Source organism: Scyliorhinus canicula, chromosome 10, assembly GCF_902713615.1.
Source record: "Scyliorhinus canicula chromosome 10, sScyCan1.1, whole genome shotgun sequence".
Lineage (NCBI taxonomy): Eukaryota > Metazoa > Chordata > Chondrichthyes > Carcharhiniformes > Scyliorhinidae > Scyliorhinus > Scyliorhinus canicula.
The window spans coordinates 17,123,997-17,139,287 of NC_052155.1; the positions used below are offsets into that span (position 1 = coordinate 17,123,997).

Sequence of the window (15,291 nt, forward strand, 5' to 3'; positions counted from 1 at the left end):
GTAAGAAGTCTTACAACACCAGGTTAAAGTCCAACAGGTTTGATTCAAACACGAGCTTTCGGAGCGCAGCTCCTTCCTCAGGTCATGAAAGCAACACGAAAGCTCGTGTTTGAATCAAACCTGTTGGACTTTAACCTGGTGTAAGACTCCTTACTGTGCTCACCCCAGTCCAACGTCGGCATCTCCACATCATATCTTTAATCAAGCTATGTTTTACTAAATAATCATAAATCAAATCTCTCAGAATCCTTTCCAATATTTTGCTCACCACAGATGTAAGACTGACTGTTGAGTAATTCCCAGGGATTTCCCTATTCCCTTTCTTGAACAGGGGAACAACATTCGCCTCCCTCCAATCACCCGGTGCTACTCCAGTGGAGAGAAAGGACTCAAAGATCATTACAAACGCCACAGCAATCTCCTCTCTCGCTTCCTGTAGTAACCTTGGGTATATTCCTCCAGGCCCAGGGGACTTATCTCTCCTGTTGCTTTTCAAAATTTCCAGAACATCCTCCTCCTTAATATCAACCTGTTCGAGTCTATTAACTTGGTTCACGCTGTTCTCATGAGCAACAGGTCCCTCTCTCTAGTGAATACAGAAGCAAAATATTAATTTAGGGGCTCCCCTATCTCCTCAGACTCTCGGTACAAGTCCCCTCCACTATCCCTGATCATCCTTTGATCATCACTTCAATCATCATCTGATTTCTCACGTAAGTGTAGAACGCCCGCCAGGGCTTTTTGATGCCCCCTTCTAGCTCTCCTAAGTCCATTTTTGAGTTCCTCCCTGGCTACCTTGTAATCCTCTCGGGTTGTGCCAGATCCTTGCTTCCTCAACCTTGCGTAAGCTTCCATCTTCCCCTTGACTAAAAGCTCCACTTCTCTTGTCATCCAAGGCCCCTTCACCTTACTATTCCTTCCACGTCTCAGTGGGATAAAACTATCCAGCACTCGCAGCAAGTGCTCCTTAAACAACCCCCACACTGCTGTTGTGCATTTCCCCAAGAACAACTGTTCCCACTTTTTGTTCCTCAGTTCCTGTCTAATAGTAGTATAATTTCCCCTCCCCTGATTAAATACTTCCCCATACTGTCTGTTCTTATCCATCTCCATGTCTATGGTAAAGGTCAAGGGGTTGTGGTCATTGTCACCGAAATGGTCTCCCACCGAGACATCTGACCGAGACACCAAGCACAAAATCCAATATGGCCTCCCCCCTATTCGGCCTATCTACATATTGAGTCAGGAATCCTTCCTGTACATATCTGAAAAAATCTGCTCCATCCAAACCATTTGCAGTAAGGAGGTTCCAGTCAATATTAGGGAAGTTAAAGTCACCCATGACAACAACTCTGTTACTTTCGCACCTTTCCAAGATCTGCTGCTCAATCTGTTTCTCCATCTCTCTGCTATTATTGGGGAGTTTATAGAAAACTCCCAATAAAGTGACTGCTCCTTTCTTGTTTCTCACTTCCACCCATACTGACTCAGCAGACAAACCCTCCTCAACTACCTGCTTTTCTGCAGCTGTGATACACTCCCTAATTAACAGTGCCACACACCTTCCTCTTTTACCTCCCTCGCTATTCTTCTTAAAACATTTAAACCCCGGAACATCTAGCAACCATTTCTGCCCCTGTGAAATCCATGTCTCCTTAATGGCCACAACATCGTAGTTCCAAGTACTGATCCATGTTCTAAGTTCATCTCTAGGACCACCTCTCAGTCATCTAAGCTCTCATAGCTCCAGGCCCAGGCCCAACTGCCCAACCTTTCTTCATGAGCTGATCCCTCATTCCAGGAATCAGTCGACTGAACCTTCTTTTAACTTCCTTTATTTAAATAGATTTAGAGTACCCAATACATTTTGTTTCCAATTAAGGGGTAGTTTAGCGTGGCCAAACCACCTACCCTGCACATCTTGGGGTTGTGGGGGCGAAATCCAAGCAAACACGGGGAGAATGTGCAAACTCCACACGGACAGTGACCCAGAGCCGGGATCGAACCTGGGACCTCGGCGCATTGAGGTAGCAGTGCTAACACACTGTGCCACCGTGCTGCCTGCTTCTTTTAACTTCTGATGCAATTATATCCTTTCTTGAGTAAGGAGACCAAAACTGTACGCAGTACTCCAGGTATTGTCTCACAATATACAATACTAGTAAAACGTACCTGCTTTTATATTTCATCCTCCTTGCAACAAAGGGTGGAACAGTGGTTAGCACTACTGCCTCATGGTTCCAGGGACCTGGGCTCAATTCTGGCCTCGGGTGATTGTCTGCATGGAGTTTGCACTTCCTCCACGTGTCTGCGTGGGTTTCCTTCAGGTACTCCGATTTCCTCCCACAGTCCAAAGATGTGCAGGTTAGGTGAATTGGCCATGCTAAATTGCCCCTAAGTGTCTAAAAGGTTAGGTAGGGTTATGGGGATAGGATGGAGGCGTGGCCTTAAATAGGATGGTCTTTCCATAGGCTGGTGCAGACTCGATGGGCTGAATGGCCTCCTTCTGCACTCGGGATTCTATGAAATGTCAACATTCTATTTGCCTTCCTTTTTTTTTATATAAATGTTTTTTGTTGGGTTTTTGAACAAAGTATATTTACAGTTATGTCCACAGAATAAAATATATATACATAGAAGAGAAGAAAATGAAAGAAAACAAAAAACTGGTAGGATATTGTGCACGAACTCAACAACAGGAACTCTGTACAGTTAGCAATATTATTTTTAACGCATAAGTAGGCACCTGTTTGTGGGGGGGAGAGAGAAACTGGGGAGGTATATATACATTTGGGTGCCGGAGAAACAATTACATTGGTTACGTCCAATACAGAGAGGGAAATACGAGAATGGATCTGGTGTTGTTACTTGCTTCTCCCGGATGGTTTTCGCTGCCATTGTCGTCTTGCGTTCACCTCCGCTTTGGCTGCTCATCCCGTCTTTCGCCCGTATTTTCCGCTCTCTGTTCCTGTGTTTCCCAAGTTTGTTATCATTTCCCATGCTCTCCTTCCAGCTATCATTCCCTTACCTCCATCCTCCCCTGGGGCTGGTTTGGCACAGGGCTAAATCGCAGGCTTTGAAAGCAGACCAAGGCAGGCCAACAGCACGGTTCAGTTCCCGTACCAGTCTCCCCGAACAGGCGCCGGAATGTGGCGACTCAGGGCTTTTCACAGTAACTTCACTTGAAGCCTACTTGTGATAATAAGTGATTTTCATTTCATTTCATTTCTCTGGTTCCCCTCTATTGTTCCTTGTCTCCTCCCCCCCCCCCCCCCCCCCCCCCCTCCCTCCCTCCTCCCCTTCTCCTGTGGTTCGCTTTCCTTTTCTCTTAGGTTTAGCAGTTTCACCCCCCACCCCCGGTCTATCCCTTCCTCTCACGCCTTGGCTACATTCCCCTGATTGTTGGCTGCCTGGCTATTCTTCTGCTTGTCCTTTGGTCACAAACAGGTCCCGGAACAGTTGGGTGAATGGCTCCCATGTTCTGTGGAAGCCCTTGTCTGACTCTCAGATGGCGAATTTGATTTTCTCCATTTGGAGAGATTCTGAGAGGTCAGACAGCCCGTCTGCAGCTGCAGCTTTGGGTGGTGCTGCTGACCGCCAACCGAACAGATTCTACGGCGGGCGATCAGGGAGGTAAAGGCAAGGGCGTCCGCCCTCCTCCCCAGTAATAGATCTGGCTGGCCTGATACCCCGAAGACCACCACTTTCGGGCAAGGCTCCATCCTCATCCCCACCACTTTGGACATTGCCTCAAAGAAGGCTGTCCAGTACCCTGCAAGTCTTGGCAAGACCAGAACATGTGGGTGTGGATGGCCGGGCCTCCTTGACATTGTTCACATCTATACTCCACCTCCGGGAATAACCTACTCATTTGAGTTTTTGTTAAGTGGGCTCTATGTACCACTTTTAGTTGCGTCAGGTTGAGCTTTGCGCACGTGGAAATGGAGTTGACTCTATGCAGTGCTTCGCTCCAGAGTCCCCACCCTATTTCAATCCCCAGGTGTTCCTCCCATTTGTTTCTTCTTCCGTCCAGTACGGTGTCGGCCCTTTCTACCAGTCTCTCATACATGTCGCTGAAGTTCCATTTGCCTTCCTAATCACTTGCTGCTGTCTACTAATTTTTTGTGATTCATGTACTAGGACACCCAGACCCCTCATTACTGCAAAGTTTTGAAAACTTTCTCCATTTAACTACATACTACCTCCGTGAGTGGCCGAGTTCACATTTTTTCACACTATACTGCACTGCCATTTTTTTGCCCACTCACTTAACCTATCTAAATCCCTTTGCAGACTCTTTGTATACCCCTCACAACTTACTTCCCTTCCTATTTTTGTCTCATTAACAGAGTTGGCAACCTTACTTTCTGTCCCTTCATCCAAATCATTTATATAGATTGTAAATAGTTGTGGCCCCAGCATCCCAACAGCACTCCACTGGTTATAGCATGCCAACCTGCAAAATACCCGTTTATCCCTACACAGTTTCTGTTGGCCAACCAATCCTTTATTCATAATATGTTTCCCCTACACCACAATCACACGTAGTAAAAAGGAATGTTTATATTTTAGGGAATTCCTGTGCTTGGGACCGAAGCAACTGAAGGCAAGTTGCCCAGTTAAAAATCAGAGGCCAGAACTGAAGGAGCACAGTGATCTTGGTGTAGGCCTGGAGGAAGTTACCACCTTGGAGAAAACAAGGTTGAGAATGTAAAAATCATGTTGTTATCAGATTGTGAACCAATGTAGGTCAGTGAAAAATCGTGATGAGGAAATGATATTTCATCAGCAATGCCAGCGCCACATCTGCAGATCCAATGGGAGGACCATCGAATAAATGCTTGTGTGTTCCTTGAAGCCACGTCCAGGTGGCCGAAAACCATCTCCAGGATTTAGAAATTTCTGCTGTTTGGTGGAATTCCAAATTTTGGATCACAGACTTCTGCCCGTTTAATGTTTTTCCTGACCCCCGCCAGATCCAGGGGAGCTGTCACTCAGCCCCTCTCACTTTAATCAGCTGGCAATTCTTTTTTTAAAAAATATTTTTATTCTCCATTTTCACATTTTCTTCAGAATTTACACCCCACCAACAAACAGTGAACGGTAACGAATACAATGTCAATCCCTTTATTAACAACAGTGATCCCATCCTCCCACCACCCCCCAAACAGCGGCCCACCTGACAATGTAAGCATCAAATAAAACAAAACCTCCCAAGGAAGAAAAAAGAAAAAGGAATCAGGAATCGCCTATGGTCACCATTGACATATATAGTCCACCCCCCCTCTAATATTCAATGCCTTCCAATCCCCGAAAGAGTACCGTGAATGACACCCATGAATTGTAGACCCCCCCCCCCCCCCAAACTCACCCCCCAGATTCCTCCCCTCCACTTCCTCTTGTTAACTCCTCCCCCCAACCTTGGTTCCTTCCCCAACTTTTCACCCCGGCTGGACTCACCGAAACCTGTTCTACCAGGCTCCGATGACCGCAGCACTTCCCCCCCCCACCACACTCCCGTTCACTGGCCGGCTTAAACCGGCCAATGTGGAGGCCCCCGCCCGGGTCTCTTTCCCCCTTGCCCGGTCCCAGGAAAACCAAGAAATCCCCTTTAGCACACAACCCTAGCATACACACCCAAGCCCCAAAGAACTGTCATTGCCAATGAAAGTGCCAACTCTTCCTTTGTCCAAATATACAGCGTCGACTCATTTAGTACAAACACCAACACACAGTAGAAAAAATAAAGTTACATGAGGCTACATCGGTACATGACCCGCTCCCAGTCCCATTTCTCAATTCTGCCACAGTCCTGCCTTCGCAAACTACTCCGCCGCTTCCGCCGTCCCAAAATAAAAGTCCTTGGATTTGTCGGGCACCCTCAACTTAGCTGGATATACTATGCCGCACTGCACTTTGCTGATGTACAGTGCCTTCTTCACCCGGCTGAAGGCAGCCTGCCTCCTCGCCAGCTCCACCACAAAGTCCTGGTATATGCGTATACTAGCTCCAGCCCACTGCACCACCCACTTCTGCTTTGCCCAGTACAGAACCTTCTCCTTCACTCTATACATAGAATTATAGAATTTACAGTACAGAAGGAGGCCATTCGGCCCATCGAGTCTGCACCGGCTCTTGGAAAGAGCACCCTACCCAAGGGCAACACCTCCACACTATCCCCGTAACCCAGTAACCCACCCAACACTAAGGGCAATTTTGGACACTAAGGGCAATTTATCATGGCCAATCCACCTAACCTGCACATCTTTGGACTGTGGGAGGAAACCGGAGCACCCGGAGGAAACCCACGCACACACGGGGAGGATGTGCAGACTCCGCACAGACAGTGACCCAAGCTGGAATCGAACCTGGGACCCTGGAGCTGTGAAGCAATTCGGCTATCCACAATACTACCGTGCTGCCCCTATGGAAACACACAGTTACTACTCTTGGCGGCTCACTCACCTTTGGTATAGACCTCCCAATAGCTTTGCCAACATTGTGGCAAAATACTCTGTCGGGCCTTCCACCCCTTCCGGCAGACCCACGATCCTCAGATTCTGCCGCCTGGATCTGTTTTCCAGGTCTTCCATTTTGGCTTGCAGATCCTTGTTGGTCTCTATCATCTTCCGCAACTCATTCCCCATTGAGGTGTGTTGATCACTGTGCTGCGATAATGCCTCTTCCACTTCTTTCAGTGTCTCACCTTGCTCCCACACCTCCGCCGCCGCCCTCACCGGGGCAATCGCCTACTCCACCAGCACTTTCAATACCGCCCCCATCTCCTTCTCCATCGCTTCCATGTGCTTTGTGAACTGTTTTTCAAGTTCCACACCCATCACTGTGGTAATTTCTTCTGCTGTGAGCAATGCGGCCTCTCCTGGTGCCCCAGCCTCCGCTTTCCTTACAGTTGCTGCACTGACTTTTCCACTCACCGGCGGACTTTCATTAACCCCCTTTTTCACGGCCGTTTTTTCCCCAAACTTGGACATTTCTCCTGCCTGTGCCTTCTTACAGCTTTTGCAGCGTCTGTTGCCCCTGGGACCAGGTGTTAAAACCCCAAAATTTCTATTCCCGAGTGGGAGCCCTCCAGCGTGTGGCTGCCTCCCGTCCACCGTCACTGGAAGTCCATCAGCTGCCAATTCTGACTTGGCTTTGCATGATTAGGAGATGCAGAGGCTCTGCCCCTAGGAGCCACTGCTCCCATGTACAGCCTGCAAAGTGCCTTCTTGTACTGGCCATCTTCCTGGTGTTGCCCCTGTTGGAGTAATCACTGCCATTGGCAGAGTAAGACTGGATCTGTTTGCTCAATCCGAGGCCTCGACCCGATCACAGCCCGCTGCTCCGCATCTGGCTCAGAGTCTGACCCTGGTAGAATGAAGATTCCAGCTGGCCAAGGTCTCAGCCACATCCTTGCCTCAGCAGCAGTTGCCACTTTCTGCCGTCCAGGCTACTCGAACACCCAGTAATAGAAGAGATGTAGCTTTCTGACCTGCTGGGATCTGAGCCCCTGGGGTCCCAGCTCAAATCCCTGGGAAGGTGGCTCACCTCTTCCCCGGAAATACAGATCCAGTTCTGGCCAAGGAGCCACAGCTGCCCACAAAGAGCCGAGTCTGGGCAAGTTTGAGAAATCTAGGTTGGGTGGAAGATGGAGAATGATGAGGGACTGAGTGGAGAGCGAGAGGGGACTGAGTGGGAATAAATGGGCGGGCTGTGGGGAGGGAGGGCATGAGTGAAGGAATGAGAGTTCGAGAAGAGGGGATGCCGATTGAATGAGTGTGTGGGGTAAAAGTAGGTGAGAAAAAGGGTATGTGTCGAGGGAGAGGAGCAGATTACAATTTATGGGAGAGGGGAGAGGGCTTCAATGAATCTTCTGCCACCATGGAAAATGGAGAACTTGGCTGAAGCCTACATGCATATATAAAATAACATTTTTAGAAAGTACTATAAAAACACAGATTTTCATATTCCAGTGATGAATTATATTTTATGTTCATGTCTAAAACATGAACTTTAATAATAACATACCAAATGTTACTGTGCTGCTTTATTGCTGTTTTGTTTTTGCGGAACTCCGGGGTCACTTTAACTTTCAAGTGTTTTTTATATATTCATTCATGGGATGTAGACACCACTGGCAACGTGCCAATCTTTGTTGCTCACATCCTTTGTTGCTCATCTCTAATTGCTCTTGAGAAAGGAAGGTGGTAGTCAAAGTGGAAAATAGTTTGTGAACTACTCACTGCCTTTGTCCCTTGCTTTGCACACATGTACATAATCCACAAAAGTTCTGTTCTGTGGTTAGTATGGACTTCATCTTGTATTACATACACATAGATACATAGAAGATAGGAGCAGGAGGACGCCTTTTGACCCTTCGAGCCTGCTCCGCTATTCATCATGATCATGGCTGATCATCCAACTTAATAGCCTAACCCTGCTTTCTCCCCATAGCCTTAGATCCCATTCTCCCCAAGTGCTATATCCAGCCACCTCTTGAATATATTCAAAGTTTTAGCATCAACTACTTCCTATGGTAATGAATTCCACAGGCTCACCACTCTGTGTGTGAAGAAATGTCGCCTTATCTCTGTCCGAAATGGTTTACCCTGAATGCTCAGGCTGTGACCCCTGGTTCTGGACACACCCATCATTGGTAACATCTTCCTTGCATCTACCCTGTCTAGTCCTGTTAGAATTTTATAAGTCTCTATGAGATCCCCCCCTCATTCTTCTGAACTCCAGTGAGAAAAATTCCAACCTAGTCATCTCTCCTCATATGACAGTCCTGCCATCCCTGGAATCAGTCTGGTAAACCTTTGCTGCACTCCCTCAAGAGCAAGAACATCCTTCCTCAGAGATGGAGACCAAAACTGCACACAATACTCCCAAGAGTGGCCTCACCAAGGCCCTGTACAATTGCAGCAACACATCCCTGCTTCTATATTCGAAACCTCTTGCAATGAAGGCCAACATTCCATTAGCCTTCTTTACCGCCTGCTGCACCTTCAGCGAATGGTGCACAAGGACACCCAGGTCCCGCTGCACACTTCCCTCTCCCAATTTACAACCATTGAGGTAGTATCTGCCATCCTATTTTTGCTTCCAAAATGAGTAACCTCACACTTATCCAAATTATACTGCATCTGCCATTGGTTTGCCCACTCACCCAACCTGTCCAGATCTTGCTGTAGCATCCCTGCATCCTCGTCACAATTCACCCTCCCACCTAATTTGGTATCATCTGCAAACTTTGAAATGTTACATTTTGTTCCCTCATCCAAATCATTAATATATATTGTGAATAGCTGGGGTCCCAGCACTGATCCCTGTGGTACCCCACTGGTTACTGACTGCCAATTTGAAAAGGACCCATTAATCCCTACTATTTGTTTCCTCTCTGCCAACCAGTTTTCTATCAATCTCAGTACATTTCCCCCAATCCCATGTGCTTTAATTTTGCACAATAATCTCTTAGGCGGGACTTTGTCAAACGCCTTCTGAAAGTCCAAATATATCACATCGACTAGCTCCCCCTTGTCGACTGTACTGGTTACCTCTTCAAAGAATTCCAACAGATTTGTCAAGCATGATTTTCCCCTCATAAATCCATGCTGACTCTGATTGACCCTACCACTGCTTTCTAAATGTTCCGCCATAAAGTCCTTGATAATGGATTCAAGCATTTTCCCCATTGAATGCTGAAATGCTAAAGTCACTTTGGTGATTTTCTATAAATACACTATTGTCGGTAATAGAGGTAAACAAAGAGAAAATTAATATTTCAACCACTTGAAGTCTAATAATTCCTATTTGAAGTGGCTAGAAACATTTGCATTTCACTGCAGAACATAAAAAGTTAATTACATGATTACTTTTAGAAAAATTTCAGATCCTTTGGTCTTGAGCACTGATTTTCAGATCTTTTTGTCTCACGGCCATCTTCGCTAGCAGGTCCTGTTCTCCAACTCTTAAATGGCTAACGTTCCAGGGAAGGACAATTTAAAAATGCTTCAAACATACTCCGAAGCATGGCAGCACTGACCTTAATGACTGGGAGAAGCTTACTGCCTGTCATTGAGAATGGTGACAATTGTCCATCAAGGTGTATCATGCTTTGAGTACCAACATCTTAATGATGAGGCAGAGTGGTGGTAGAGAATGAAAGGAAGCAAATCCTGCACTCCAGATCCCACTTACTCATGAACATCCAGCCCCATGTGCCCATAAGACCGTCCTGCCATCCCAGGAGTCAGTCTGGTGGTTGGCACAGTGGTCTCCTGAAAGAAATATCATTGGAGGTAGGACAGAGGAGGTTTACTAGGATGATCCTGGGTATTGAGGGACTGCTGTGTGAGGAAAGATTAAACAGGTTGTGTCTGTACTCCTTGGAGTTCAGAGGTGATATAATTGAAATTTGTAAGATTCTTAGGGGAGCTCGACTGAGCAAATGTTGGGAGATGTTTCAACTCATGGGAGAATGTAGCACCGGAGGGCATAGTCACAGAAAAGGGGGTACTGATTTAAGATTGAATTGAGGAAGAATTTCTTCTCCCAAAGTGTGGTGAATCTTTGGAATTCTTTTACCCCAGGAAGCTGTGGAGGTTGAGTCCTTGAACATTTTCAAGATGGAGAATTTGTTGGTGAATTAAGAATTATGGAGATAAGGCAAGAAAGTGGACTCAGTGAGTGTTAGATCAGCCATGATTTTATTAAATGGCAGAGTAGGCTTGAAGGGCCAAATGACCTATTCCTGATCCTATTTCTCAGAAAGTCACAGATGTTTACAGCATGGAAACAGGTCCATCGGCCCAGCTGGTCCATGCTGCCCAGTTTCAATCACTAAGCTAGTCCCGCTTGCCTGCATTTGGTCCATATCTCTCTAACCCACCCTGTCCATGTAACTGTCCAACTGCTTTTTAAAGGACAAAATTGTACCTGCCTCTGGCAGTCCGTTCCAGATGCTCACCATGCTCTGTGTGAAGAAATTTCCCCTCTGGTCTCTTTTGTATCAGCAAAGTGATGGAATGGGTCATCAATAGTGCAATCAACCTAGGCACTAACTTAGCACTAACCTTGGGCGGGATTCTCCCCTACCCGGCGGGGCGGGGGGTCCCGGCGTAGCGGAGTGGCGCCAACCACTCTGACATCGGGCCTCCCCAAAGGTGCGGAATTCTCCGCATCTTTAGGGGCCAAGCCCTCACATTGAGGGGCTAGGCCCGTGCCGGAGCGGTTGGCACCACACCGACTGGCGCCCAAACCGGCTCCAGCGGCCTTTGACGCCCGGCGCATGCGCACTGGGGTATTCTCTTCCGCATCCGCCATAGTGGAGGCCGTGGCAGCAGCGGAAGAAAAAGAGTGCCCCCACGCCACGCCACTGACCCTGCAGGGAATCGGAGAATTTCGCCCCTTGTCACTGATGCTCAGTTTGGGTTCCGCCAGGGTCGTCAGCTCCTGACCTCATTACAGCCTTGGTTCAAACATGGACAAAAGACCAAAATTCCAGAGGTGAGGTGAGAGTGACTGCCCTTGACATCAAGACAGCATTTGATCGCATCTGGCATCAAGGAGCCTTATCAAAACTGGATTCAATGGGAATCAGGGAAAATGGTTGGAGTCATACCTATGGAAAAGTCCTTCCAGTTTATTTCCTTTGTTCCCATTTATTTTTGTTTATTATTATTGGTCAGTGGACCCATAATCAGAATGTGCCTTGAAGCAGAAGAGTGCTTGCTAGGACAGTGTGTTCCTAGATTTTGTATTTTGGAGAAGAGAAACCAGAGTATTCAGCGCCAAATGAATCTTAGGAACCAGTTTTGGGGGAAGAGATTTCGATTGCCGAACTGGCAACCAGTGATTGACCAGGGACAGTGTTCTGCCTGACAACATTCAGCGAGTTGTTCCTGCCAGGTTTTTTTTGGAGAGAACCTGCCAGAAGCCTCTAGACCCTCAAAAGAAGAGGAGCTCTGTTTTCTCCCTCTCTCTGCTGCCCATTGTCTGCTGTCTATGTGAGTCTGCAGTGAAGATCATTACATGCTGGAGGAACAGAAAAGGCCTAACCTTGTGATAAAAACCACCTGGAAGACATCCATCTGCATCAAAGATTCTTTATTCTTTTATTTTATTATATTATCTTTACCTCTCAACTAGCCTTTTCCCTGTGAGCTGTTTGTCTGTGTGTGTGTGTGTGTAGAGAGTGGGGGGAGTTAGAAAGTGGGCGGGGGTAGGGGTTGGAGTCAGATAGTAGATAGCCAGTAGTATTTTTTGCTTATTTTATTCTAATTATTGTTAATAATAAAAGATTACTCATGTTTAAATTTTCAAACCCGGTAACTGTAGTCAATTTAACTCAACGAAAACCATGGGTAGTAATAAAAAATTTAATTTTACATGTATTGTGACTGGGTGAAGTGGGCTGGAACAAATCACGCAAGATGCACTGCAGGAACTCACCCAAGGCTCCATAGACATCACTTTCTAAATCCACGCCCACTACCATCTAGAAGGACAAAGGCAGCAGATACATGGGACCACCACCACCTGGAAGTTCCCTTCTAAGTCCCTCATCATCCTGACTTGGAAGTATATCGCTGTTCCTTCACTCATTGGGTCGTAATTCTGGAACTTCTCCCTAATAGCACAGTGGGTGTACCTATACCACATGGACTGTTGCGGTTCAAGAAGGCAGCTCATCATCACCATCTCAAGGGCAATTAGGGATGGGCAACAAATGCTGGCCTAGTCAGCTAAGCCCACCTCCTGTAAAATAAGTTTAAAAAAAGCATGCATTTGCGGGGTGAACTTTTGAGGCCAAATTAATGCAAGTATAGCATTTTGCAGCTAAAAGGGGGATGGTGGAAGTTGACTAATATGCTAAGTAATGCAAAAGCATGATTCTTGGCTTTGAAAACATGGGGTTATCTTATACATCTGTTTGATTTAGAAGCCCTTATCTGCAGTAAATTGTTTGAACAAATTAGATGGTTTGCATTTGAAATGTATAGCTTGCTTCCCCTCCAACAGACAAACTAAATAATTGTTGGAACAAAATATTGAGTCAGGCTGGGATGATATTTCTGTGAAGGAAGATAGGTTTTAATTCCTTCATGCGCCGTGGCATAATTGAAGGAGTTTGAGTTAAGCTAAATCTTTGACAAAAGTGTTTGTTTAATTTTTTTCACAGTAGGTGAATAAAGATGTAAAGAGGAAGAATCAGAAGAGTGGACAGGTTTAAATGATGAATGGAGAAAATTATTCATATGAAGAAAGACAGAGGGAAAAACTGGCCCTGGGGAACATCTGAAGGAAGGAACTACACCGCAAGTAATCATTTTAGAAGAAACATGATGGTGATGGGAGGCCTCATAATGTTTATCTAAGGTAACTATATCATTTTAAAGTTCAAGTAAGATCCTCAATGTGAACCTACACTTGATCTGTCATTTCCATTGTGTATTTCACTAGCCTGCTTTTAAAAAAATGCACTTTCTAGTTGTGTATGGTTTAGCAACCTTTAATAGCAATATGTTATAGGATATTTGTGATTAAAGATTTCATAACCACCTTTGTAGCGTAATTTATATGAACCAGATGAAAATTAGCTATTGGGATGAAGCAGATTACTAAGAATGTCAGCTGCAAGTTTTACAGCTGTCTTGGATATCGTTCAGGCACTGAACTCCCAAGAATAGCAACATTTTTACAACTATATAATGCTTTTAACTTAAAGAAGCTTTTGGGCGGTACGGTGGCGCTGTTGTTAGCACTGCTGCCTCACGGCGCCAAGGACCCGTGTTTGATCCCGGCCCCGGGCCACTGTCCGTGCGGATGTTCGGACATTCTCCTGAGTCTGCATGGGTCTCACCCCCTCAACCCAAAGATGTGCAGGGTAGGTGGATTGGCCATGCCAAATTGCCCTTATTTGGGAATTGATTTTGAAAAGAAACTTTTCCTCAGGTGCTTCAGAGACTTGATAAAAATGGCACCAAGTCAACCAAGAAATTAATGGCCAATGAAGTAAGTTTGGAAGGAAATCTTGGGAGAGAACTCTAAAACCTGGAGTCTAGGTGGCTGAAGGCAGTCAAAGTGTTCATGGGTGAGATTTGCGTCTGCCTTTTCCTGAGTCATGAAGAACAGTTGGTCAGCTGCACTTTTCCAATGCCCCTCCTTGGATTGTAAGTTCACGTCTTGCTCCGCCTGCCTCACCTGTCTTCACGTTATTTAAAACAAATACATAGTTTTAGTCTTTGTCTTTCTTCCGTTATGGGAACCCTAAACCAGAAAGTATTGAATATCTAATTATATGAAGGCGTAAACTGTGGGCGACACAATGGTGACTTGTGATCAGAATTTGATCACATCTTCTGCATGTGTCTTGTGCATCTTCACTCTTTCAAAGGTGAACGGAAAAACGTATTGATGAGGGCAAAAACAAATAATTAAACTGCTTTACTTCACATGTTGCAAGTGAATATGGTCACAGTATGACTCTCCTGAATATTGAAACCTCTGGGCCTGAGAATTTACACATAGCCTCTAATCAACTGGCATAATATGCCGATTTAGAGCATATTCCCTGCAGGCATCTCGCTAATGGCATTAAAGTGAAAGGCCAGGTAAAACACAGCTTTGGCTTGCTGGAGCACCACAACAGTGTAGTAGAACCCCGATTGCCTTTTAGCAGTGCTATAGAAATCAACTAATTTTCAAAGTAAGCGCTGCGTGTCCTCACCAAAGAGTGGTTACAGATTCTTGATGAAATATATTTTAGAAATTCATTTTGATGGACAATATAGATAGATATGTTCTCCATCAAGAGTTTAAATTTGCTGACGAATGCAAACAGAAACTTTGCAATTGATTTTGAAACAACGTTCTTGTAGAACAATAAATAATTTAATTATGCTAATTATTGAGCAGAACACCAGCTGACTGATATACTTCAGAGAACAGTCATCGATTAAGGCTTCACTTGACATCCAGAAAGCTTTACTGTGGTGTTATGGTAATTTAATTTATTTTTTATTCATCAAAATTCTTTAGCAATCTGTTCATTCCCTAAAGTAAGTGGTTTTCAGAACTAGTTTGTAATTCTAAGTATGCCTAATGTAATTGGGCCAACTTGTTCAACCAATTGCAACTTGCTTTTACATTTCTGGAAGAAAGACATACATTTTGGTGTTGTGATATTTCAATCCAAATTTACTTTACACGGCATATCTATGGGATAGTTTTGAGGTAATAAACCAACTAATGTTTTACTTTAGAGGTCTGTGTGTGAATTCCTGCAAA

The 15,291-nt window shown here is 45.5% G+C and overlaps 1 protein-coding gene across 2 annotated transcripts in view; it reads left to right on the forward strand.

The window, feature by feature from the left end:
* ldlrad4a (low density lipoprotein receptor class A domain containing 4a) overlaps positions 1-15,291 on the forward strand; it is a 405,943-nt gene that overhangs the window by 43,033 nt on the left and 347,619 nt on the right. The window contains exons 1-2 of one of the 2 annotated variants that reach the window (XM_038808647.1): positions 4,683-4,701; positions 13,184-13,380. The gene's annotated coding sequence lies outside the window, so the exon portion shown is untranslated. Of the gene's footprint in view, positions 1-4,682; positions 4,702-13,183; positions 13,381-15,291 lie in introns of those variants that run through there. The other variant, XM_038808646.1, reaches the window with a different exon arrangement.